We start from the raw sequence: 27,660 nt of genomic DNA, 5'->3' as shown, positions 1-27,660 counted from the left end.
CCATGGCGTTAGCATGGGCACTATACTAGTACCCTCAATTTTATCATGTTTTTCTCTAAGCTCTTTTTTAGAGGATTTGAGCTCCTTGAGTTTGGATGACACAATTTTATTTTCCTCTCTAAGCTCAACACTAGCTTTTTTTTTGGCTATGTCATACTTTGCTAAGAGTGAGTCCTTCTCAAGTTCTAGCTTTTTATTTTTAGCTCTTGTATTTCTAATGATTTTAGTGTATTGGTTTAGCAACTTGACAAGATCATCATAAGAAGGTGATTCAAATTCTTCATCACTATCACTACCACTTTCATCATTGCTAGCATTATCATCACCACTACTACCGTCATCATTTAGTACCTTTCGTTCACCTTTGGCAATAAGGCATAGGTGTGTAGAGGATGACGGCAGTGGTGTCGGTGAAGATAATGAAGAATCAATCACAAGAGCGGCCACCTTCTCCTTCTCATTCTCACTTTTATCATCAGATGAGCCACTTGATGATTCAATGTCCGTGAGCCAATCACCAACAATGTATGCCTTGCCATTCTTCTTCTTCTTGTGAAATTCCTTCTTCTTGCCATCCTTCTTCTTGTATTGCTTGTTCTTCTTCTTCTCATCATCATTTTCATCACTTGAGTCATCTTTCTTGCCCTTGTACTTCTTGTACTGGTCTTTCTTGGGTTTGGGGCATTGATAAGCTAGATGACCAAGTTCTCCATAATTATAGCAATCCATTTCGGAGATGGGCTTCCTTCTATTACTAGTGAAGAATTTCTTCTTCTTGCCATCAAACTTGACACCATTCTTGTTTAGCTTCTTGAGCATCTTGGCAGTAATTCTCACCATGAGAGCAAGACTTGCATCATCAATCTCATCATCACTTGAGCTATCATGATCAACTCTTGCTTTGCCCCTCTTCTCTTAGCTAGCCTTGAATGCCAAATCTTTCTTCTTGGTGGAAGAAGAGCCATCTTGTGGAGTGATGTGCATGTACATCTCATGTGCATTGATCTTCCCCAATATTTGAGTTGGTGTAGCGGTGGAAAGATCACCTTGATGAAGCACCATCATAATATGTCCATATTTGTCAATGGGGAGGATACTCAAGATCTTTCTTACAACATCGGAGGATTGCATTTGTGTGAGTCTAAGCCCATTGACTTTCTCTACAAGAACATTCAAGCGTGAATACATCTCATTGGCACTTTCTCTATGAAGCATCTCAAATGAATTAAGCTTTTTCATCACAAGGTGGCAGCGTTCCTCACACTCACTCTTGGTTCCCTTATGGAGCGCATAAATATCCGACCATAGTGCATGGGCGTCTTTGTGGTTCCGCACATGGTTAAAAACATCCTTGCAAAGGCCTCTAAAGAGGGTGTTTCCCTTGCATTCCACTTCTCGTAGTTAACCTCATCGCCTTGGAGGTTGGCAGGATCCTTAGGTTTTGGGAAGCCTTGAGAGGCGGCTCTAAGAACTCTAACATCTAAAGCCTCTAGGTATGCCTCCTTGCGAATTTTCCAATAAGGAAAATCATCTCCCTCAAAGATAGGAGGGGGTCCATCCCCGTGGGACATCTTGCTCTAGGCGGTTAAGCCTAATTTAGGGAGCACGAGGCTCCAATACCAATTAAAAGGATCAAGATGCCCAAGAGGGGGTGAATTGGGCTAATTCTAAATTTTTGCAATAATTAAGCCCTACACTTAGCCCATTTCACCCCTTGTGTCTAGAATGTGTTTCTATTATTTTCCCGTACAAAAGTTTTACACCCTAGGTTCCAATCCTACTCTAGCATGGCAATTCTAGGAATGTAAAGACATGAAATGAGTTGCTCAAATGTAAATGCTCAAAATAAAGAGAGGAAAAAGAACACGGCAATGTTTTTCTGAGGTATCGAAGAGTCGCCACTCCCCACTAGTCCTCGTTGGAGCACCCGTGTAAGGGTGTAGCTCCCCCTTGATCCACGCAAAGATCAAGTGCTCTCTACGGGCTAATTCTTTGACACTCCGTCATGGTAAATCACCCACAACCGCTCACAACATGACTTGGGTCATCTATAAGCTCCACCGGATGATCACCAAGCTCCCAACCACCAAGCCATCTAGGTGATGGCGATCACCAAGAGTAACAAGCACAAACTCTCACTTGACCAAGACAAGCCTAATAAGAAAGGTGGATGCACACTTGCTACTCCCTATGCACTAATAAGGTCCTTAATCTTGGATTATCAAATCTCAATCACCCCACTAGGCTCTTGCTCTCCCTTGCACTCCAAAGGTGTTTCTCAGCTAAACAAATGGGCAAGACACCTCAAATGGACGAGTGGGATATGTATTTATACCCCCCCCCATTCAAAACATAACGGTTGAGGTCCAACTCAGCAAGTATCGGGATGACCAGATGATCCGGTTGAAAGCTCTAGTTTGGTTTTGGTGAATTGATGAAACTCTAAGTGCTAACCTAGTTTATCAAAAGTGATTATGAGATAGGTAGCACTAGTCTAAGTGGTGGAGCAAATGAAGATCATGAAATGATGACGGTGATGCCATGGTAATGATCAAGTGCTTGGACTTGAAAAGAAGAAAGAGAAAAACAAAGGCTCAAGGCAAAGGTATAAATCGTAGGAGCCATTTTGTTTCGGTGATCAAGACACTTAGTGAGTGTGATCACATTTAGGTTCGATAGCCATACTATTAAGAGGGGTGAAACTCATATCGAAATGCGGTTATCAAAGTGCCACTAGATGCCCTAATTCATTGCATAAGCATTTAGGATCTAGTGGAGTGCTAACACCCTTGAAAATGTTTGTGAAAATATGCTAACACACATATGCACAAGGTGATACACTTGGTGGTTGGCACATTTGAGCAAGGGTTAGAAACTTCATCGGTAGATTGTTCTCCCATAGAGTGTGGACAGTCCAACGGTGCCACCAGCGCCATATATAGAAAAGACGGAGGTCACTGTAAGTGACCGGACGCTGGTCTCGGTTGGACTGGTGTGTCCAGTCAGTGGTAGTCGAGGGCACGCTGTTTCAGTCTCTTGACTAGATGCTGGCGTGAAAACTGACCGGACGCTCCGGGCCTGTGTCCGGTCAGTCTGATGTATGATGACGTTGAGTGACCGAACACTGGGTGTGTCTGATCGAGCATGACCAGACGCGTCCGGTCGTGATTTCTCGCTTCTGGATGCTTACTAGAAATGACCGGACACTGAGGTCCAGCATCCGGTCACTTCGTAGCAGCGCGTCCGGTCATCACTTAACCATTGGGATCGAGCACTCAGTATTTAAAGAGAAGGGACACATGGCATGCATCGCACGACCGAACGCTAGGGTCCTGCATCCAGTCGATATGACCGGAGCGTCCGATCGCCCTGTGTTCAGTGCAGTGAGTAGCCCAACGGCTCTATTTCGTGGGGGCTTCTATTTAAGCCCCATGGCCGGCTCAAGCTCACTCTCTTGGCCATTTGTATTGACATAGCAACCTTGTGAGCTTAGCCAAAGCCCTCCCACTCATCTACATCATTGATTCATCATCTTTGTGAGATTGGGAGAGAATCCAAGTGCATTGCTTGAGTGATTGCATCTAGAGGCACTTGGTGTTTGTATTTTTGCTGTAGGATTCGCTTGTTGCTCTTGGTGGTTGCCACCACCTAGACGGCTTGGAGCAGCGGAGGAGGATTGGCATGAGTTGGTGATTGTTCGTGGCCATCTCCGGTAATTGTGAGGGGATTTGTACCTTCCCTGGCAGAGCGCCGAAAGGTAACTCTAGTGGATTGCTCGTGTCATTGAGTTACCTCACTTGTGGGTAGGTTCTTGTAGTGTCCAATTGTGTGGACGAGGTTCTACCTCACTTGTGGGTAGGTTCTTGTAGTGTCCAATTGTGTGGACGAGGTTCGGGCAACACCTCTTAGCCGCCAAACCACCAAGTGTTGGTCGACACAACGGGGGTGTAGCATGTTGGCAAGCACGTGAACCTCGGGAGAAAATTGGTTGTCTCTTGCCCTTTGGTATTCTCCTGGTGATTGATGAAGTATTCATCTTGTGATTGGTTCACTCCTCTACACGGCGGTATAATCACCTCACTTACTCATTTACATTCCCGCAAACTAGCTATATCAAGCTCTTTAGTGTAGCTAGAATTGAGAGCTTGCTTTGTGGATTAAGTTCATCTAGTGGAGCTCTTTAGTGTAGCAATTGTGAGAGCTCTTAGTGAGTAGTGACCTAGTAGATTGTGTGCCTAGTGATCATAACAACTAGAATTATTGGATAGGTGGCTTGCAACCCTTGTAGAGCTAGAGCAAGTTTGCATTTCGCTATTTGTTATACTAATCAAATTGCTCTAGTTGATTTGTAGATTTTAAATAGGCTATTCACCCCCCTCTAGCCATATTAGGACCTTTCAAGTGGTATCAGAGCCGTGGTCACCATTTGATTAAAGGCTTAATAACCTCGGTGTCAAATTATGGCTCAAGTTGTGTTCAACCATGTGGGGGGCAAACCACCGTTCTTTGATGGCACATGCTATGATTATTGGAAGAGAAAGATGAGGATGTATCTTGGTTCAATCAATGATCAAGTATGGGAAGTGACCGAGAATGACAATGCTATCATTGATCTCGATAATCCCACCTACCAAAACAAGACCAACAAGCAATGCAATACAATGGCTCTCAACACCATATACAACGCCACTGATTCCAAGGTGTTTGAGCAAATCAAGGATTGTGAAATAGCTAATGAGATGTGGAGGAGATTGGAGGAAACATATGGGGCACACCGGTAGTGAAGAGTGCCAAGTTGTACATCCTCAAGGATAAGTTGACAAGCTTCAAGATGAAGGATGATGAGAGCATTTCGGAGATGTTCCATCGATTGCAAGTAATTGTCAATGACTTGAAGGCTTTGGGAGAGAAGATCAAGGATGATGATGTCTCTCATCGGTTTCTTAATGTGCCTACCTCCACGATTTGAGATGTTGAGATGGCTTATCATAAGAGGAGGATTGAAGGAGATTACCCCTAACCAAGTACTAGGTGATGTCATGACACAAGAGACATACCCTGTGGAAAGGGAGGGGGATGACAAGGATGACAAGAAGGAAGAAGAAGACAAGAAGAGAAAGAGTATAGCATTCAAGGCTAGCTCATCATCATCCAAGAACAAGGGAAAGTCCAAGAAAGAATCAAGTGATGATGATGATCATAGTGGATGAAGCTATGGCCCTCTTTGTACGCAAGATGGGAAAATTCATGAAGAAGAAGGGTTATGGTGCAAGAAAGAGAAGAGATCATACCAAAAGCAAAGAATATGTGAGAAGATGCTACAATTGCAAGAGCCCCGATCACGTTGTAGCGAATTGTCCCTGCAATAGGGACAATGATGAGGATGAAAAGAAGAAACACAAGAAGGACAAGAAAGAACAGGAGAAGAAGGAGAAGAGAATGACCTTCCAAAAAAAGAAGAAAGGTGGAGGCTATGTGGTCACATGGGATAGTGATGGCTCTTCGGATAGTGATAGCTCTAGCGATGATGACAAGAAATCTATCAAGAAAGCACTAGCAAGCATCGCCATCAACAACAAGCCCTCCATCTTCGACGTGAGTGATGATGATGAATGTGAAAGTGAAAGTGATGCTTGTAGGAGTGATGATGATGATGAGGAGGAGGAGGAGGAGTACACCAAGGAGGAGCTCTTGGACATGTGCGAGCAAGTGCACACTTGCATTGAAATGAAGACAAAGGAGTGCAAAGAATTATGCAAGAAAGTCAAATTTCTTGAGCAATCCTTTGATGAGCTCAATGCCACTCATGAGAGGCTAATGGATGCCCATGAGAAGCTTGGCAAAGCTCACTCTAAGCTTGAAAAGGCTCACTCCTCTCTCATCGAGCAAGTCAAAATAGAGGAAGCTAAGAAGGAGCAAGTGATTATGTCTTGTGATGTGGGACTAACATGTGATCTTATTGATGAATCTTTTTATAAGCCCATTGTAGTTACTCCCACTAACACTTCTTGTAGCACTACTACTTCTACCTCACCTTTGAGTGATGGTCTCACTTGTGATGCCTCACTAATGGTGGAAAATGAGACCCTCAAGAAGGAGGTGAATGAGCTCACTCGTGCCTTAGGCAATGCCTATGGTGGAGATACCCGCTTGCTAAAGTGCTTGGGTAGCCAAAGGTTTTCTCTCAACAAAGAGGGATTAGGCTATACCCCCAAGAAAGGCAAGGCGGCCTTTGTCACTCCCAAAGTTAGCTTTGTGAAGGGCAATGGCCGGTTTTGCAATAGATGCAAGCAAGTTGGGCATATAAAGCAATATTGCAAGACTAACAAGAACAAGCTACCTAATGTATCCTCAATTAAATTTGATTCTTGTTACATGCTTGTTAAGGGTGCCAATGGTGTGAAGGCTAAATTCATTGGTACACCAACTGTGGGCCTAAAGAAGAAGGCCATTTGGGTACCAAAGACTTTGGTAACTAACCTTCAAGGACCCAAGCAAGTTTGGGTACCTAAAAAGAATTGATCGTCTTTTGTAGGTCAATTATAAAGCCGGAGGAAGGCATTGGGTGGTTGATAGTGGGTGCACACAACACATGACCGGTGATCCAAGAAAGTTCAATTCAATCAATGAAAACAAGAGCAATGGGATTGATAGTATCACATTTGGTGACAATGTTAAAGGCAAGGTCAAAGGACTTGGTAAGATTGCAATATCCAATGACTTGAGTATCTCCAATGTGTTACTAGTAGAGAGCTTGAACTTCAATCTATTACCGGTAGCTCAATTGTGTGATCTTTGTTTCAAGTGCATATTTGGTGTGGATAATGTAGAGATCATAAGTGTAGATGGGTCTAACTTGATTTTCAAAGGATTTAGATATGAGAATCTATACTTGGTTGATTTCAATGCTAAAGAAGCTCAATTGACAACATGTTTGATCACTAAGTCTAGCCTAGGTTGGTTATAGCATAGAAGGCTTGGTCATGTTGGAATGAAACAATTGAACAAGTTGATTAAGCATGACTTAGTTAGAGGCTTGGAAGATGTCACATTTGAGAAGAATAAGCTATGTAGTGCATGTCAAGCCAGAAAGCAAGTTGGTAACACACATCCTAAGAAGAGCATGACGAGCACATCCAAGGCATTTGAGTTGATACACATGGACTTGTTTGGACCAACCATATACACTAGCATTGGTGGAAACAAATATGGATTTGTGATTGTGGATGATTTCACTAGATACACATGGGTGTTCTTTCTTGTTGACAAGAGTGATGTGTTTGCAACATTCAAATCATTTGTTAAGAGCATTCACAATGAGTTTGAAACAACTATCAAGAAAGTTAGAAGTGACAATGGTAGTGAATTCAAGAACACTAGAATTGATGAGTTGTGTGATGAATTTGGAATTAGACATCAATTCTCGACCAAGTACACTCCACAATCAAATGGTCTAGTTGAAAGAAAGAATAGAACTTTGATTGATATGGCAAGATCAATGTTGAGTGAGTACAATGTGAGTCATTCATTTTGGGCCGAAGCAATCAACATGGCTTGCTATTATAGCAACCGACTCTATTGTCACCCCATGATGGAGAAGACACCTTATGAGCTATTGAATGGAAGAAAGCCCAATATAGCATACTTTTGGGTTTTTGGTTGTAAATGCTACATATTGAAGAAAGGCACTAGATTGAGCAAGTTTGAAAAGAAATGTGATGAAGGCTTCTTGCTTGGTTACTCCACTACTAGCAAGGCATATAGAGTTTGAAATTTGGCTAGTGGTACTCTTGAGGAGGTTCATGATGTGGAATTTGATGAAACAAATGGTTCCCAAGAGGAAGATGAGAATCTAGATGATATAAGAGGCACTTAATTGGTCAATGCAATAAAGAACATGGACATTGGTGATATAAGGCCTAGAGAGGTGATTGATGTTGAAGATGACAAGAATCAAGTGCTCTCTAACTCAAATGTGCAAGCTAGTGGTTCTCATGATCAAGTTCAAGCAAGAACAAGTGATGACAAAGTGCAAGATCAACAACAAGTGGCTAGTTCATCATCTCAACCAAGTGATCAATCAAATGCAAGCAATCAAGTGCAAGTGCTTCAACCAACCAATGTTGCAAGAGATAATCCATTGGATACTATAATTGGTGATATTTCAAGAGGTGTGCAAACTAGATCAAGATTGGCTTCATTTTGTGAGCACTTCTCATTTGTGTCATCCATTGAACCTAAGAAGATAGATGAAGCTTTGAAGGATGTTGATTGGGTCAATGCTATGCACGAAGAGCTCAACAACTTCACAAGAAACCAAGTATGGGAGTTGGTTGAGAGGCCTAAGGATCATAATGTGATTGGAACCAGGTGGGTCTTTCAGAACAAGCAAGATCAAGATGGGATAGTAATAAGGAACAAAGCATATTGATGTCCGCAATCATTTCATAAGAGATCATCAACAAAAAGGGGACATTTGTATTGAGAGTGTGGGCACCGAAGATCAACTTGTTGATATATTTACTAAGCCACTTGATGAGAAGAGGTTTTGCAAGCTAAGGAATGAATTGAACATACTTGACTTCTCAAATATGTGTTGATGCACCCCCATTATATGACATGCCTCTCCTTCGAGCAAAGCAAGGTAAAGTTGATTGACATGTCATCCATCCATTGCTAAGGACTTGTTTAGTGCATCTAGTCATTCCTATCATGTCCTAGGCTCATTCATGAAAATCAAATTAATTTGATACTTGTATGGTACCACTATTGCTTGTATGCTTGAAATGATCTAGTGGTAGCATATGACATGTTTATGGGCTTGTAAACCTAGTGTTTGATCTAGAAAATAAGCTATAAGTGTTTAACACAATATGGTACAAGATAACCCTTATTTAGAGGTGTGAAGAAGCTTGTCCTTGGATCAAACCGAGTTAAATATCTTTTGCAAGTGATCTAGATTGAACCAAATTGAGAAAATGATCCTCATTTCACATGGTTTTACCCCAACCTATCTATAATTTGAGCTCACCTTTTGTGCTAATTGTTGACAAAGGGGGAGAGAATTTCACAAAGATAGTAAGATAGGAGGAGCAAACAAATAAAATGACATTGTAAGGGGATCAATAAAAAATGCACACAAGTAGGGGGAGCAAGCTCATAAACTTGTATGTTGTATTTGAATGTGAATTTCGTATATTTGCTTGCATGGCACAAGTTTTAAATTTTAATATCCATGCTTGTGTGGTGTATGCTAGTTATAGACTTGAATGATGAAATGAGAAACTAGCATGCATAGGCTAAAGTAACTAGACTTATGTTCATTCTATGGGAACTAGACCCTTGCTTGTAATGCTGATCTCATGGGGTATTCTAGTTTTTATGTATGTCTAGTTACCAATGATGCTAAGGATGGTATATTGGTGCACTTCGATTGGTATCATGCTTCAAAGGTCCATCTCTTATATCTTAGCATCATTTGGTAGACATTGTCTCTTATATTTCCTATCTAAGCATATGTGCAAGCTTCAATCCAAACTCTTAGCACATATGTAGGGGGAGAAATAGCAACCATATGGGATTCATGAAACTTGTCCATATTCTTTTACACATGGTAAATATGTTTGGACAAGCAACATGGATTCAATTGAATTTCAATTCATATCTTTGTGAAAGGGTTGTCATCAATTAGGGTGAAACTTGTATTGAAATGCGGTTATCAAAGTGCCACAAGATGCTCTAATTCATTGTATATGCATTTAGGATCTAGTGAAGTGCTAACACCCTTGAAAATGTTTGTGAAAATATGCTAACACACATGTGCACAAGGTGATACACTTGGTGGTTGACACATTTGAGCAAGGGTTAGAAACTTTATCGGCGGAGTATCCGCCCGTAGAGTGTAGACAGTCCGACGGTGCCACCGGCGCCCTATATAGAAAAGATGGAGGTCACTGTAAGTGACCGGACGCTGGTCTCGGTTGGACCGGCGTGTCCGGTCAGTGGCAGTCGAGGGCACATTGTTTTAGTCTTTTGACCGAATGCCGTCGCGAAAACTGACCGGACGCTCTAGGCCTCTATCTGATTAGTCTAACGTATGATGACGTTGAGTGACCGGACGCTGAGGTCCAGCGTTCGGTCACTTTGTAGCAGCGCATCCAGTCATCACTTAACCGTTGGGATCGGGCACTCAGTATTTAAAGAGAAGGGACACATGGTGTGCATCGCACGACCGAACGCTGAGGTCCTGCGTCCGGTCGATATGACCGGAGCGTCCGGTCGCCCTATGTTCAGTGCAGTGAGTAGCCCAACGGCTCTATTTTGTGGGGGCTTCTATTTAAGCCCCATGGCTGGCTCAAGCTCACTCTCTTGGCCATTTGTATTGACATAGCAACCTTGTGAGCTTAGCCAAAGCCCTCCCACTCATCTACATCATTGATTCATCATCTTTGTGAGATTGGGAGAGAATCTAAGTGCATTGCTTGAGTGATTGCATCTAGAGGCATTTGGTGTTCGTGTTTTTGCTCTAGGATTCACTTGTTGCTCTTGGTGGTTGCTACCACCTAGATGCCTTGGAGCAGCGGAGGAAGATTGGCATGAGTTGGTGATTGTTCATGGCCATCTCCGGTGATTGTGAGGGGATTTGTACCTTCCTCGGCGGAGCACCGAAAGGTAACTCTAGTGGATTGCTCGTGTCATTGAGTTACCTCACTTGTCGGTAGGTTCTTGCGGTGTCCAATTGTGTGGACAAGGTTTTTGCAACACCTCTTAGCCGCCGAACCACCAAGTGTTGGTTGACACAACGGGGACGTAGCGTGTTGGCAAGCAAGTGAACCTCGGGAGAAAATTGCTTGTCTCTTGCCCTTTGGTATTCTCCCGGTGATTGATAAAGTATTCATCTTGTGATTGGTTCACTCCTCTACGCGGCGGTATAATCACCTCACTTACTCATTTACATTCCCGCAAACTAGCTATATCAAGCTCTTTAGTGTAGCTAGAATTGAGAGCTTGCTTTGTGGATTAAGTTCATCTAGTGGAGCTCTTTAGTGTAGCAATTGTGAGAGCTCTTAGTGAGTAGTGACCTAGTGGATTGTATGCCTAGTGATCATAACAACTAAAATTATTGGATAGGTGGCTTGCAACCCTTATAGAGCTAGAGCAAGTTTGCATTTTGCTATTTGTTATACTAATCAAATTGCTCTAGTTGATTTGTAGATTTTAAATAGGCTATTCACCCCCCCCCCTCTAGCCATGTTAGGACCTTTCACTGATCAAGGTGACCGGATGCATCGGTCAGTGTAATACGTCAGCATGTCAGAAAGAGCCATTTGGTCTGACTGGACTCTAGCCTACGTCCGGTCAGCACTCACTAGAACCTTACTGTTGTTGACCGGACGCTGGAACCCAGAGTTCGATCATTTCTCTATTCAGCGTCTGGTCCGTGGTCAACAGCTTGTCCACGCTGCTATAGATACGGTTAGCGTCGCATCCGATGAGCACTGGTGTCCAGCATCCGGTCGCACTCTGACTGCTGCTGCCGATCAAATGAACTGACCAGACTCTCCAAGCTGCGTCTGGTCATAACCAAACCAGCGTCCGGTCAGTCATTTGACTCTCCATTTACTTCCACTTTGAAATTCTTTGTAAATGAAGTTGACTTCTATCGATCTTAGGGCTATTCCTGAGCTACCTAGTGCTAAATTAGACAAGTGTGCTCCACACCTAATCCATTAGACTCACCTAGGTTAAGCTACTAGTCCATACCCCCCTTAATAGTATGGCCAAATGAAAAACAAAGTCCTGAACTACTCTAAGTGTCTCTCCAACACCAAACAACACTTAGAACTAGTTCGTCCTTAACCTTGTCATCCATCCTTTGAAAACCAAAATGATTTCCATCAACAGGGGCATGACAACCATGATTGCCCAATCAATTTCCATTACCATGACATAACTCAAATTGCCTCTGCAAAACATACGTTAGTTATAGTAATCTTGTATCGTCATTAATCACCAAAACCCAACTAGGGGCCTAGATGCTTTCACTGTTGATCCTAAAAAATGGTATGCTGCTGTTAATCCAAAAAATGATATGTTGCTGCTTTATTTAGGGGTACATAAGAAACATGTTTTCTTCTTTCACTATGAGGCTTGCAGTAGCATTCAGTAGCCTATTTTTATGTTGCATTGCGTGCGACTTGAAATAATGTGATGTATTTGTAACTGATGAATGAATTACATGCTTTAGAATAGATTGCTTTGGTTGATTGGTTGGTCGATTGAATCCTCTGAAAATGAACGGCTGAATGAGCCCTCGCTAATTGAATATTGTATGAAATGAAATTTAATTGGTGGTGCAGTGATAAGATGCTGCTTGAGCTATGCGAGGATGCCAATGCAGTGGCAGTGTCGATGTTTTACCACCAATAGCCTACCACGGGGGTACCTGGGACAGTTGTTCGGGCTTCGGTGAATAGTGGAACTCAGCGGTTACGCAAAGAGACTCACGATTTATACTGGTTTAGGCCCTCGACTTGGTCGAGTAATAACCTTACGTCCAGTTCGGCATTAGCCTGTTTGCATCGTATTGCTTTTAGTATTGGGTATGTTCAGTCGTTTACAAGGGATATCCTCACCAGCCCTTTATAGTCCAGGTGCTGAGAGGAGTTATTTGTGTTCTACTCGGATACAAGGTCAAAGTCCTAAGCTATGCTTCGGGAGCCTTTCCTTGTATAGTCCGAATTGGAGTTTTGGTCTTGCACGTTGCTTTGCTCTGTGTTCTTCTTGGCGATTGGGCTGTGGGCCTTGTTACCAAGGTCCACTTCCCTATAGTACGGTCTATGGGGGGCCGTAGGGTTCCCCATCGACAAGCCCCCGAGCATTTCATGATTGAGCTTCAAGGGCCGAGTTGTTGTAGACTTGATCCGGGTTCTTCTTGAAGTGAAATCTTGATATGGTCTTCTTTGATTCTTCTTCTGACTAATGTGCACTTTTGCTGAAAAAAGTGCACTCAGCGAGTGCAGCCTTCGAGCCTCAGCTGTTTGGCGCAAAAAGCTAGAGGGTCTCTCTGTCTTCATGTCCTCCGAGTTCTTTTCCTTTGAGCGCAGCGAGTGCATTTTTTGCAAAAATTGCACTCATTGAGTGTAGCCCCCGAGCCTCTTGTTTTTTGGTACAAAAAGCTGGAGGGTCAAAAAATTAAAAATGTACTTTTCTGTGGTGGGTACTTGCAGCCCCCGAGCCTTCTCCGGGTTCTTCTCTGGTGAGAAGAAGCCGGAAGAAGGTTCTTGATTTGTACTCCTTTGGTCTTTGTTGTTTGCTGGTCTTGGTTTGGAGGTAACTGTATCAGTGTGCTCGTCCAGAACGTGGTTGTCTCCCTATTCGTAACCCAGGATTTGCTTCATCCTCTGTAGTTGTGATGTATCTAGGTTTGTTGTTTATTCTGCTAGTTATATCGAATCTTGGTGCGGAGGGTTGCAACCTCTAATTCCACTGGGTTCTTTGCTGCTACTCTAGAATGATCTCCTTTGCTTTCTTTGTTGAATTTTATTAGATCTTGTACTCCATTGTAATCTCAATGTTCTCCGAGTGAAAGAAATAATGAATAAGATGGTTTCTACTGGAGGCCGAGTTGTCTATTACTGCATCCGAGTTCTTCTCTGTATCTGCATGCTTTGGCTGTAGTGTAGTATTGTTGCCGACTTGTTGTATCCTTTTTCTACGTTGCTTCCTTATGAACGGTTTTGGCATCTAACCATTGAGATCTGAACGGACCGTTGCTTTCTTTTTCCATTGTGCATGTCATTGATTGTGGAACGGTAATTTTTGGTGACCATTTTCACTTGGGTCGCGTGGGCCGTGTATTTTCCCTTTATAAAAATGACTGCCCTGTTACTGTTGCTCCACTTGCCTTTGCTATAAAAAATTCGCCAATCTCAGCCAAAACCCTAGCTCCATTGTGCCTTCGATCCCCTGCTATTTCCGTCCAAATCTTGTCTTTGCTTTTCTGAGATGGTAGCGAAGAACAATAGCAAGAATAAGAGCAAGTATGTCGACGAGGAGGCGGCGCTCAAGGTGATCGAGAACACCGAATTTGTTGCGATGCGGAAAATGCAGAGGCAACTCCCCAAGCCGTCAACTTCGGAGGCGGAGTTGGATCTGCTTGTTGCTCATGGCCTTCTTTAGGAGAAATGTCTCTCTAATTTCTCTGGTCCTGGTGAGCATGATGTCCCTTCTCCCACTCCGAATCAATCTGTTCTTTTTGTTTCTTTCGTGCGGGCGGGGCTCTGTTATCCCCCGTCCAATTTCTTGCTTGAGTTTCTTGGATCCTATGGGATTCAGATCCATCACCGTACCCCTAACGGGGTTCTTTTTCTTTCTACCTTCGTGCATTTTTGTGAGGTTTTCATTGGAATTCCTCCAAATCTTCTTCTTTTTCATCATTTTTTCCGTGTGCGTTTGTCAGATGGAAATAATACTCCTTTTCTCGGCTGCTGCCTTATCCAATCCCATCAGGGAGTTTATTTCCCTTCTCCTACCCTTTCTGATTCTGTTAGGAATTGGGCGGAGAAGTGGTTTTATATTTCAAAACCTGCACTTTCCTTTTCTCATGATCTCTCTGTTCTTCCCGTTCCCCTCCCTATCTGGAAGGATAAAATCTCTTCTGCTGAGCGTGCTACTCTGAAGCCTGTGCTCGCTTGAGTTGCAGTGCTTAAACAGGCAAGCTTGACTGGCAATTGTATAGTTGCCAGTTTCTTGCGTCGCTGGGTGCAACCTCTTATGCAGAGGGTGCATTACAGCTTTGAATATACTGGGCCCTCAGATTCTTCCCGACTTGTTCCTAATGTCGAATTGCCTGAGGAGGTTGTTCTTGAACGCCTAGGACGTATTCTGTGTGGGGTCTCTGTAATGCCTGCTCGTGTTGAAGAGTACGATGCTGCTCATCCTCCTCCTGAGGTAAGTGGTAATCTCCTCCGAGTTCTTTTGGGTTCTTGCACTTCGTATTCTATTTTTGACTTCTTTCTTCTTCTCTTGCAGGGTTTTGGTCGGGCCTTTAGGCTCGAGGTGGCTGTTGTCGTAGCTGGAGAGTCAGCTGTTGAAAAGCCTGCTGAAGAAGGAGATGAAGATGATGATGCTGTTGCCAGTCCTGTGGTAGTTGCTGCCACCGAGCCGGGTTCTTCTTCCGCCAGGTTGTCTACTGGCTTATTTGAAGGTCAACACTCCTATGTTGAGTATGTTCCTGATCCTCGGATTGCTCAATATATCTTGTTATCTAGGAAGCGGCGGACTAAGGTTGCTTCTAAGCAGTCATTGCCCCAGAAGCGATGCTCAACTCGTCAACATCCTCCAACAGGTAATATTCTCATAGGTGAGCTTGTGCTGAGTCTTTCCCAAGTTGTTTTCCTAGCTTAGTTTTGATTTGTCTTGCTAATCCAGGCTCTGTTTGTTGCTTTGATAGATGGTCACTCTGTTATTGTTCATGAGGAGGAGTCTGATGATAACGTTCCCCTTATGATGAGGACATCACTCCTTCGGATGTACCAGCTGATCCTCCAACCATCATGCAATGTCCAATGACCCAGGCTCGAAAGCGACAACTCAATTTAGAGGTGAGCTCGTTCTTAAGCGATACTTTTCATACTTTTGAGAATAGACTACTACCTAATGATGTTATCTTGCTTAGGAACATTGGAGAGGGTCATGAAGGACTTAGAGGAAGTGGTGGAGGTGATGATGACCAGCAAGGACGTCCAACACAAGCCGGAGGCCCAGTCCAACAAGAATTTGAGTCTGCCTCGGCCTCTAGGACCAGGATGTCCTCATCACCTTACTCCTCGCTCGTAAGTTTTCTGCTGTAAATTTCCTTGTGCTTGTCTTTTTGCTCATTTTCTAAATAACTAAATTGCTTTTTTTTTTCAATATAGTCGTAAACTAGCACCCTGTGCCCCTTCTATGACAGTTGTATCTGCTTCCGTTCCAGAGGCCATCCCAATCCCTTCCTTTGAGGTGGTTGAGGATGATTTGTTCAATGTGCCACTCCCGAATCTTGGCTTCTCGGGGGTGGCAGGTAGCTTCAAGAAGGTTATCAAGTAAGCTCCGGCTTCTTTTCTCTTTGTCCTGATAATTTTTGCTTCTGTCTTTGATTAATCCGGGTTCTTTTTCAAATGTAGGCCTTCAGAAGGTATTTCTTCCTCCCTGACTCTTGATGTTGGGGATAATTTGCAGGATTCTGCTACTGGTCAGCTTCTTTTTTGTTTTGTGCTTTTGCCTTTTGTTTAGTCTCATTTTTGCTAAACAAATTCTCTTTTTTGTAGCTTCTCCTCCTCCTGCTCCTTCTCCTGTAGCATGAGTTGAGGAGGAGGCTAATGCTACTCCGGCGACTCCCCCCGTGGGGCGCCGGGTTGAAGAAAGCTTGAGTAGCCCATTTGCTTTCCCCCGGCTACCGGCTTCATCGTCCTTGTTGGACATCTCGGAGTCATCTGCTCGTAATGATCGAGTGGAGGAGCCCGTCGAGAACAACCCTTCCTCCACTACTGCTGTTGGAACCGCTGATACTGGTCAGCTTTCTTGTCCCTCGCCGAGCACTCTTATGCTGACTCAAAGCGGAGAGGAAGTGGCTCAGCTCAGTTGTGTTGAGCGGTTGGCTGAGGTGTTCTCTTTATGGGAGAACTTTTTGGGCGCATATGGCGCCAAACTCAAGGTATCCGAGTTCTTTTTGACTTTCGATATTGGTTTCTTCTACTTCTATCTCACATATTTTTGCTTTTCAGTCTTTACTTCAAGATCAGGATATCTTGTTCGGTCCTCATGAGGCGCAATTTACTGCCATTGCTGAGGCTAATTTAAAAAGAAAGGAAGATGAGCTGGCTCAGGCTAAAGTTGTCCTGACTTATGAGAAGGAGCAGCGTGCTCTGACGAAGGCTACCCTTAATGCCAAGGTGCTTGATGCTGAGAAGGCGCATGATACCGCTCAAGCTGAGAATTCTGACTTGAAGGAGAGGCTGGCTGGTAAGTTAACCTTTTGTTGATCGACTGCTTTCCCTTGGTTTTGCTCTTTTTTCTTTTCTGAGTTGTTGATTTGCTTTCTTTCAGCTCTTGCTCGTGAAAAAGAAAACTGGTTGAAAGATAGGGCGGCGATGTAACACCTCTGGTGTTTTGACCTAGCACTAAAACTTGACATGTCATCATATGCATTGCAAAGCATTCATAAAGTAGAAAATTTTGAATGCATTCACTAAATAAGCTTTATTTCATAAGTTGTTCTTTTATGTGATGTATGTGATCCAAAACTCTAAATAAAGATCATGACCACAAGTGTCAAATTTCATGTGATCATGTGAGACCATGTGTCAATTGACTCAAATAACCCTAATGGGCCATGTAATTGGTCAAATATCATAGTTAAGTAAAAAGGTAAACAAATCAAATTTGAATTCAAATTCAAACCATAAAAGTCCTTTTTGCCCCTTCTATCTATTTCAAAATCCATTTGGAATTTGGGGGCATGACACAAAGCAAAGTTGAAGCTTATTTTATAAGGATCAACTTTGGTATTCAAAGTTTTTTAAGTTTACATATAAAATTTGGAGTAATTTTGAAATGATTCAAATGCTCAAATACACCCCAAATTCAAATTTCAAAATGGAGGCAGAATTTGAAAATGTTCATTTAAGCAAAGTTGTAGAACTTGAAATGTTGAGCAACTTTTATTTTTGGAGATTTTCAACTTCTTTAGAAAATTTGGGAGTAATTTGTAAAATGAACTCAGTGGCAATTCTGTAAATATTTCAAAAATTCAGTTGACAGCAGAGCGCCACCGCCTGCTCGCCACCGAGCTGCTGCCGCCGATCATCTTCACCGCTTCCTTGCACGGTGACACGTTTTTGTCGCCGTGGCGACCTCATTCGGGAGCTGGCGAAGCTGGACACACCTTCCCCTTCTATAAATAGGAGCATCGGTCGTCGTCCTTTCTTTTCTTCTCTACTCTATTCCGCCACCGCTCAGCTCCGCCGCTCGCCGTAGCCGCCGTCGAACCGTTCCCGTCGTGCCTAGCTACGCCAGCGTGATCATCTCGATCTAGCGCTTCTCCTCGGCTTGCTCGCATCACTCGAGTTGGCCGGAATCGCCCAGCACGACGTCTTCGTCCTCGGAGCCGGCCGAAGCACCGCCACCACCGACCTCACCGTGGCCAAGACGCTCCAGTTCGTCTCTGCCTTCACCAAGCACACCGTCGTGTTCGCGGTGAGCTCCTAAGCATGATGCTCTCTCCATTTTAATCTCTACCGCATTGTAGCCGGCGTTGTGTCGTGCGCCGTCGTGTCTGCGCCACCGTGGCCGCCATGGCCGGCGTAGAGCTTCCTCCGGTGCGCCTGCTGCTGTTCTAGGGGTCGGGATAGGTTCGCGGGGTGTTGTAGATCATGCTGGTGCGGTCTGCCTCGCCGGAGTCTCGCCGTCGGCGTGTTTTGGCCGACCGGAATCGTCAGCGCCGCCGTGTCCTCTTTTGTGTCACTGACGAACGGGCCCAGGCTGTCAGTGAGAGAAGGGAGAGAACAGTGAGGTTTTGGTATTTTCTAAATTTTGAATAGTGCAATAACTTTGGAAATTCATAGGAAAATAATTATAGCTCCAAAAATTCTAAACATTTGTGTGTAGCTTCTGTACATGTTCTATTATGGTTTAAAAATTCTAAACTTGAAATTTGTATAAATTTTTTATGTTCAAAAATTCAGTCAATTAATTGATAAATGTAATTTCCATAATTTTTGTAGGCCACTGTATAACTTCAAAAATTATGAAATTTGTTTTGGTACACTAATTTGTCATGAGGAAGCTTACATAAAATTTTGGGGTCATTTGGAACAAGTTCATTTTTAGCTTAATTCCAAATTTAATTCAAAAATGGATAAAAGCAAACCCTAAGTGTTAGTTTAGGGTTTGATCTTGTTTTGGTCATGTTTTGTGACCAGTAGGGTTTCAAGATCAATTTGGTCAAGTCACTTGTGTGGTCCTTGATAGTAGAATTGCAAGTTGGTTTTGTTGGCTTGCAACTGTACTCAAGGTGTTATTATATTTCATGTACCATGGAAGCATCATGTTTACATTATCATCATGTTGAAGCATATGTTATTATTTCATGTAGAATCCGAGAGTGAACCAATCCTAGTTGAGCAAGTTGTGGAAGAATCCCCGGTTGTCTCGGGATTCGATAATTGTGGAAGAATCCCTAGTTGAGCAAGTTGTGGAACCAATCCTAGTTACCCAAGTTGTGGAAGAATATGCATTAAACCCTTACCTTGTTTACTTTGAAAAGTTTATTACCTATGTTACCTATTGTATTAAGTTGATTATTTCGAATGTTACCTACTTGATGCATTGCCTACCTTGTTAATTGTTTACCATCCATGAAGATGATTTCATTTACAAAGGCGTAGAATGCTTAGTATGCTTTATGGTAGGCTTTCAAAGTAAAAGTTTTGATACACTCAAAGATGGCATTCTGGCCAAAGAAAGAAAGAAGATAGAATGAACTAGAGACCAGTCGAGTGACTTATCTTGAATGTTGGGTAATGTTGACGACTATGTCGCTTAAAGGCCACTCATTGTGGATCTTCTGAATGAGACACTTTGTAGTACTGGTCACATACTCCGGTAAGCCTACTTCGGCTAATCCGATACTAAGACGAATGCCCACGCACTAGGAGTGGAGAGATGGTGGGAGTAGCGTATACCTTCATGGCTGGAATGTGGCTGGATTGGAGGTGTGCTATGCTCTCGGGTGACGTGGAGATGGCTTAGTATAGGAGGATCCGGTAGCGAGGTTGATATATGCAAGATTAAGTTCTACATATGTCGTGTGATAAGGAATCCCCAGCTAGGACTTGAATCAATTTGAATTGCCGGTGCTCCGCTGTTATGGAGACTCGTTTCATTATAGAAGTATTGCAGGACTGGTGAATTACTAAAATTTGAGAAAAGGAATGGAATGAAAAGGATTGGAACATGGGAAATGAACACTTAGTTTGAGATAATGAACTAAGAAGACTTAGGGGTAAAAACTTGAAAATAGGATCAAGAATAGTAATCTTTTGGCAAAGAACTTTTGAATCTTGCTACATCCTTACCTTGCCCCAACACCTGCATCTCTAAAGTCCTTCACCCCCTTTTACGTCGGGTCAGTCTTGTTGAGTACTTTTGTACTCAGGGTTTGTTAACCCTTGTTGCAGGTGAGTCGCATGCGCAGGCTTGTTTTGGTCCCTGCTGCATGTCAGTATTTGAAGTCGATGACGATGAGGAATGATGAATGGCCTTTGGACAAGGCACTAGTTTGTATGAAAAATAATGTTAATGTAATATTATCCTGCTACTATGGTTGTATGACACTTATGGTTTTGTAAGTTTGAAACAACTGGTTTGTAATATTAAAACTTAAATCTTCCGCTTTATAATCTCTGATATGTATATTGAAAACTGTTGTAATCTACAATGTATGTGATTGGGATCCTGTTCGGAAAAGATTCGTGGATGATTCGGGTATACCGAGGACACCCGACAGACCTGTTAAGTTGTTGGGAACTTATGTATGCTATCGGAGGTCTGTTGAGACAACGATAGATGCACGTGGGCCCAATTTCTTAGGAGGTTCTGCCACAGCTGGTATCAGAGCAGGTCCTATCTAAGATCATTGTAGGTTACTTTGGAAAGCCTTTAAATTGATTTGGATCAAAGAAAGTAAACTTGATATTTCAAAGTTCAAATTTCTTTCTTCTTACCTCTGATCTAGTCTCAATCCTATCTTATTTGAAAGTTCATGGCGGATAATATGATTAGGTTTGTCCTATGTATTAAAAATCTAGTACTTTTTATTATATAAATCTTTTGTACCTAGATTCATAAGATTGATTTATGCATCATGCTTGAACACCTTGCATAATAATTCCCCTTAAAAGTGGTTGGGTAAGTAATGTCAATCCCATTCTTGCTAACCTCCATTATCCTCAAGCTATCCTTATAGTCCTACCCTAACTTCTACAGGCTATGGCAAAGACCAAGATAACTGCATGCAAGTCCACCGGACCTCACGGAGTCCCTCGTCACCAGTTGGCACCACGAAACCATGAGCTTGGTGAAGGAAGTTCTAGGACCTTAGGAGATGAAGGATCTTCAAGCAATCCCACCAACATCGAGAACCTTACCATGGAGATCAACACTCTTTGTCGAGCTCATGCCAAAGATCAAGAGAAGCTGGCAGAAATGCGAAGGGACATCACCAAGAACACCGAGCTGCGGAATGAAGCCTAGACACGAGAGGATGCGGCCAATGAACGCATCCATGAGTTGGAATTCTATGTAGAAGACCTAGAGATGGACAATGCCATTCTTCATGAGAATGTTCACATGATGTACGTTCAACTTCATCCTCCTCATGGGGATGGTGAAGTTATAGATGAAGAAATGACTGTAGATCCAGGAGAAATCCACGATGAAGAAGAGGAGGAGGACCCTGAGGAATTAGAGTACTTCTCAGATGAAGATAAGGTTTCATCCGGTATGGACATGGACGCCGATGACTGAGAGCTTGGAGTAGTAATAGTTCCTTTACTGCTTTTCTAGTAAACCAGGGTTGTCTTGTGGGATACAAGACATGTAATATAAATAAGTAACCCTTTGTAGCGTGAAACCTTTTAATTGCTTTCAATAAATAATAATGTAAATAAACATGTTTCTCTAACAGATGCCTCGTCCTATCACCCGAGCTGGTGCAAGTACCTCGCATGACAATGATGATATCCCAAATCCTCCACCAATGCCTCCAACTATGGCAGATGCCATAGCCGCACTCATCAACGCAACGGTAGAGAATGCTAGGTTGTTAAGGGAATTGGCTCAGAACCAACAGGCACCACACCCTAATCGTGGCCGCCGTAATAATGGAAATGACGAGTCAACCTATATTGATTTTATTGACACATGTCCGCCTGTGTTCTCTAAGTCAGAAGAGCCTTTAGAAGCCGACAATTGGCTCCAGACCATAGAGCAAAAGTTTGAGCTGATTCACTGTACCAAGATTCAGAAACCAAGGTTTGCGGCACAGCAACTCCGAGGAGCTGCTGGTGCCTGGTGGGCAAATTTGGTAGCTGTACAGCCCGCTGGTCACCAAATCACCTGGATGGAGTTTAAGGATGCCTTCAGGCCACACTATATTCTAGATGGTGTGATGACCATGAAGTTAGAAGAGTTTTTGGCTCTTAAGCAAGAGGAGCACCTGGTGATGCACTATGTTGGGCGCTTCAATCACCTGTCACAGTATGCTATAGAGTATGTGAATACTAACAGGAAGAAGAAGAATCATTTTCTTAGAGGCCTGAACACCAAACTTCAGACCATGATGGCAACTTGTGGCAACACAACTTATCATGAGACAGTCAACATTGCTATCGCTTCAGAGGAGAATTACCGCCGACACAAGGAGGCGAAGAAAAAGAGAGTATCTGCTTCTGGATCGTCGAGTGGAAAGCGTCAAAAGATAGTCTACCATCCTCAGAATCATGGCCGTGCGCCATTCCGTCCACAACAAAGCCAAAGCATGCAGCAAATCTTTATTCGCCCTACAACTAATACGCCTTATCCTCATCAAGCACCGCAGCAGCAAAAGAATACAAATAATGCAAACCGCACTGCTACTCCCCAGAATCACAATTATCCATGTTATAATTGTGGTAAACCCAGACACTTTTCCCGAGAATGTTCGTATCCCAGGAAGAGTGGTCCTAATGCACCTAAAGCCCCTGTTACTCAAGCTTAGAATCAGTACAAGGGCAATGTTTAGAACAGTCAGAAGGGTCAGGCTGAGAAGAAAACTGGAAGGGTCTTCTATACTCAGGTGGAATCTATTCCAGAAGGAGAACCAGTAATAATTGGTATGTTTCCCATTGCTAAGCATCCTGCAATTACCTTATTTGATTCTGTTGCATCCTATACATTCATCAATCGTACATTTGTTGTGAAGCATGGGATAACTATTGGGGAAACAAAGGAACCATATCATATACAGTCGCCTGAGGGACGAATCTGTACAAGGGAGGTAGTTCAGCATGTACCTATTGATTTGGGAGATCATGTCTACCTCAAGGTATCACCGATGAAAGGAGTTCATCGTTTTGGGATTCGGGGAAAGTTGGCGCCCTGTTATGTCGGTCCTTTTCAAATCCAACAACGATGTGGACTGGTCGCCTATCACGTCAAGCTACCAGATCACATGTCAGTTGTGCATGATATCTTCCATGTATCCCAGTTAAAGAAGTGTCTTCAAGTACCTGACCAAGTGATCGACTTTGGTGATGTAGAACTAGAACCTGATTTGACCTATGCTGAGTACCCCATTAGAGTCTTAGATCAGAAAGATCGAGTCACTCGAAGACGTACAATCAAGTTCTACAAAGTACAATGGAATCAACACACCGAAGATGAAGCTACTTGGGAGTCCGAGGATTACTTAGAAGAAAACTTTCCTGACTTCTTCGCTGCTATTTAGTTGCAATACCTTATTTATGTTGTAACTTATCTCTTTTGTCAAAAGAATGGAAAACCCCCCTCACTAGCTTTTTGAACAAAGTTATGATGTGTTAGTTTGACACATTTCCTTTTCCATTACTTAGCCTTAGGTTTTAAATCTTAGGACGAGATTTCTTTAAGGGGGAAGGGTTGTAACACCTCTAGTGTTTTGACCTAGCACTAAAACTTGACATGTCATCATATGCATTGCAAAGCATTCATAAAGTAGAAAAATTTGAATGCATTCACTAAATAAGATTTATTTCATAAGTTGTTATTTTATGTGATGTATGTGATCCAAAACTCTAAATAAAGATCATGACCACAAGTGTCAAATTTCATGTGATCATGTGAGACCATGTGTCAATTGACTCAAATAACCCTAATGGGCCATGTAATTTGTCAAATATCATAGTTAAGTAAAAAGGTAAACAAATCAAATTTGAATTCAAATTCGAACCATAAAAGTCCATTTTGCCCCTTCTGTCTATTTCAAAATCCATTTGGAATTTGGGGGTGTGACAAAAAGCAAAGTTGAAGCTTATTTTATGAGGATCAACTTTGGTATTCAAAGTTTTTAAAGTTTACATATAAAATTTGGAATAATTTTGAAATGATTCAAATGCTCAAATACACCCCAAATTCAAATTTCAAAATGGAGGCAGAATTTGAAAATGTTCATTTAAGCAAAGTTGTAGAACTTGAAATGTTGAGCAACTTTTATTTTTGGAGATTTTCAACTTCTTTAGAAAATTTGGGAGTAATTTGTAAAATGAACTCAGTGGCAATTCTGTAAATATTTCAAAATTTTAGTTGACAGCAGAGCGCCATCGCCTGCTCGCCACCGAGCTACTACCGCCGATCATCTTCACCGCTTCCCCACACGGTGACACGTTTTTGTCGCCGTGGCAACCTTGTTCGGGAGCTGGCCAAGCTGGACGCACCTTCCCCTTCTATAAATAGGAGCACCCGCCGCCGTCCTTTCTTTTCTTCTCTGCTCTATTCTGCCACCGCTCAGCTCCGCCGCTCGTCGTAGCCACCGTCGAACCGTTCCCGTCGTGCCTAGCTACGCCAGCGTGATCGTCTCGATCTAGCGCTTCTCCTCGGCTTGCTCGCATCACTCGAGTTGGCCGAAATCGCCCAGCACGACGTCTTCTTCCTCGAAGCCGGCCGAAGCACCGCCACCACCGACCTCACCATGGCCAGGATGCTCCAGTTCGTCTCCGCCTTCACCAAGCACACCGTCATGTTCGCGGTGAGCTCCTGAGCGTGATGCTCTCTTTGTTTTAATCTCTACCGCGTTGTAGCCGGCGTTGTGTCGTGCGCCGCCATGTCTACACCACCGTGGCCGCCATGGCCGGCGTAGAGCTTCCTCCGGTGCGCCTGCTGCTGTTCTGGGGGTCGGGATAGGTTCGCGGGGTGTTGTAGATCATGCTGGTGTGGTCTACCTCGCCGGAGTCTCGCCGTCGGCGCATTTTGGCCGATCGGAATCGTCAGCGCCGCCGTGTCCTATTTTGTGTCACTGACGAACGGGCCCAGGTTGTCAGTGAGAGAAGGGAGAGAACAGTGAGGTTTTGGTATTTTCTAAATTTTGAATAGTGCAGTAACTTTGGAAATTCATAGGAAAATAATTGCACCTCCAAAAATTATGAAAATTTGTGTGTAGATTCTGTACATATTCTATTATTGAAATTTGTATAAATTTTTTATGTTAAAAAATTCAGTCAATTAATTGATAAATGTAATTTCCATAATTTTTGTAGGCCACTGTATAACTTCAAAAATTATGAAATTTGTTTTGGTACACTAATTTGTCATGAGGAAGCTTACATAAAATTTTGGGGTCATTTGGAACAAGTTCATATTTAGCTTAATTCCAAATTTAATTCAAAAATGGATAAAAGCAAACCCTAAGTGTTAGTTTAGGGTTTGATCTTGTTTTGGTCATGTTTTGTGACCAGTAGGGTTTCAAGATCAATTTGGTCAAGTCACTTGTGTGGTCCTTGATAGTAGAATTGCAAATTGGTTTTGTTGGCTTGCAACTGTACTGTGAAGGAAAGTTGTACTCAAGGTGTTATTATATTTCATGTACCATGGAAGCATCATGTTTACATTATCATCATGTTGAAGCTTATGTTATTATTTCGTGTAGAATCCGAGAGTGAACCAATCCTAGTTGAGCAAGTTGTGGAAGAATCCCCGGTTGTCTTGGGATTCGATAATTGTGGTACTGATCCAGAACCCAAGATCGTCAACGAAGGCAAGCCCCGGTTATGCATTAAACCCTTACCTTGTTTACTTTGAAAAGTTTATCACCTATGTTACCTATTGCATTAAGTTGATTATTTCGAATGTTACCTACTTGATGCATTGCCTACCTTGTTAATTGTTTACCATCCTTGAAGATGATTTCATTTACAAAGGCGTAGAATGCTTAGTATGCTTTATGGTAGGCTTTCAAAGTAAAAGTTTTGATACACTCAAAGATGGAATTCTGGCCAAAGAAAGAAAGAAGATAGAATGAACTAGAGACTAGTCGGGTGACTTATCTTGAATGTTGGGTAATGTTGCCGACTATATCGCTTAAAGGCCACTCATTGTGGATCTTCTGAACGAGACACTTTGTAGTACTGGTCACATACTCCAGTAAGCCTACTTTGGCTAATCCGATACTAAGACGAATGCCCATGCACTGGGAGTGGAGAGATGGCGGGAGTAGCGTGTACCCTCGTGGCTGGAATGTGGCCGGATTAGAGGTGTGTTGTGCTCTCGGGTGGCGTGGAGACGGCTTAGTATAGGAGGATCCGGTAGCGAGGTTGATATATGCAAGATTAAGTTCTACATATGTCGTGTGATAAGGAATCCCCAGCTGGGACTTTAATCAATTCGAATTGCCGGTGCTCCGCGGTTATGGAGACTCGTTTCATTATAGAAGCAATGCAGGACTGGTGAATTACTAAAATTTGAGAAAAGGAATGGAATGAAAAGGATTGGAACATGGGAAATGAACACTTAGTTTGAGATAATGAACTAAGAAGACTTAGGGGTAAAAACTTGAAAATAGGATCAAGAATAGTAAGCTTTTGGCAAAGAACTTTTGAATCTTGCTACATCCTTACCTTGCCCCAACACCTGCATCTCTAAAGTCCTTCACCCCCTTTTACGTCAGGTCAGTCTTGTTGAGTACTTTTGTACTCAGGGTTTGTTAACCCTTGTTGCAGGTGAGTCGCATGCATAGGCTTGTTTTGGTCCCTGCTGTATGTCAGTGTTTGAAGTCGATGATGATGAGGAATGACGAATGGCCTTTGGACAAGGCACTAGTTTGTATGAAAAATAAAGTTAATGTAATATTATCCTGCTACTATGGTTGTATGACACTTATAGTTTTGTAAGTTTGAAACAACTGGTTTGTAATATTAAAACTTAAATCTTCCGCTTTATAATCTCTGATATGTATATTGAAAATTGTTGTAATCCGCAATGTCTATGATTGGGATCCTGTTTGGAAATGATTCATGGATGATTCGGGTTTCCCGAGGACACCCGACAGACCTGTTAAGTTGTTGGGAACTTGTGTACGCTATCAGAGGTCTGTTGAGACAATGATAGATGCACGTGGGCCCAATTTCTTAGGAGGTTCTGCCATAGGCGATGACTGACACCCTCCGTACTTCACAAAATCAGGCTGAGTCTGTAAGTACCCTTGCTGATTTAGAACTGAAAGAAACCCAAGATATTCTTGCTCAGGCAAAATTAATACGATCTGGTGCTGACCGAGATCTTGTTCAGGCCATAAAATCTGTTCGAGATCTATAGGCGAAGTTGAAGGCTACCCATGAGCCGTTCTGGGTTCTTTATGCTGCAGTCGCTCCAATCATTGCTTCAGTCTATCGGCGAGAAGACCGAGATTTGGGCCTTGGAGGCATAATACCGGTGCTTTCTTCCTGGTTTTATGATTTTGTAAGGGGTGGCTTTCACCGATGCATCAACAATGTGGTTTCATATGTCTGGGTTGTTGCTCCTGATGCCCCTCTTGAATGGATTACTAAAGCTTCTGTAATGGCTGAGTTTTCAAGACAGTTGGAGGAGGCCAAAGTATAGCTTAGTGGTCTA

The sequence above is a fragment of the Miscanthus floridulus genome, chromosome 16 (assembly GCF_019320115.1).
Source record: "Miscanthus floridulus cultivar M001 chromosome 16, ASM1932011v1, whole genome shotgun sequence".
NCBI classification, from domain to species: domain Eukaryota; kingdom Viridiplantae; phylum Streptophyta; class Magnoliopsida; order Poales; family Poaceae; genus Miscanthus; species Miscanthus floridulus.
The sequence above is the reverse complement of the archived record's forward strand: the minus strand, read 5'-3'. Positions refer to the sequence as shown.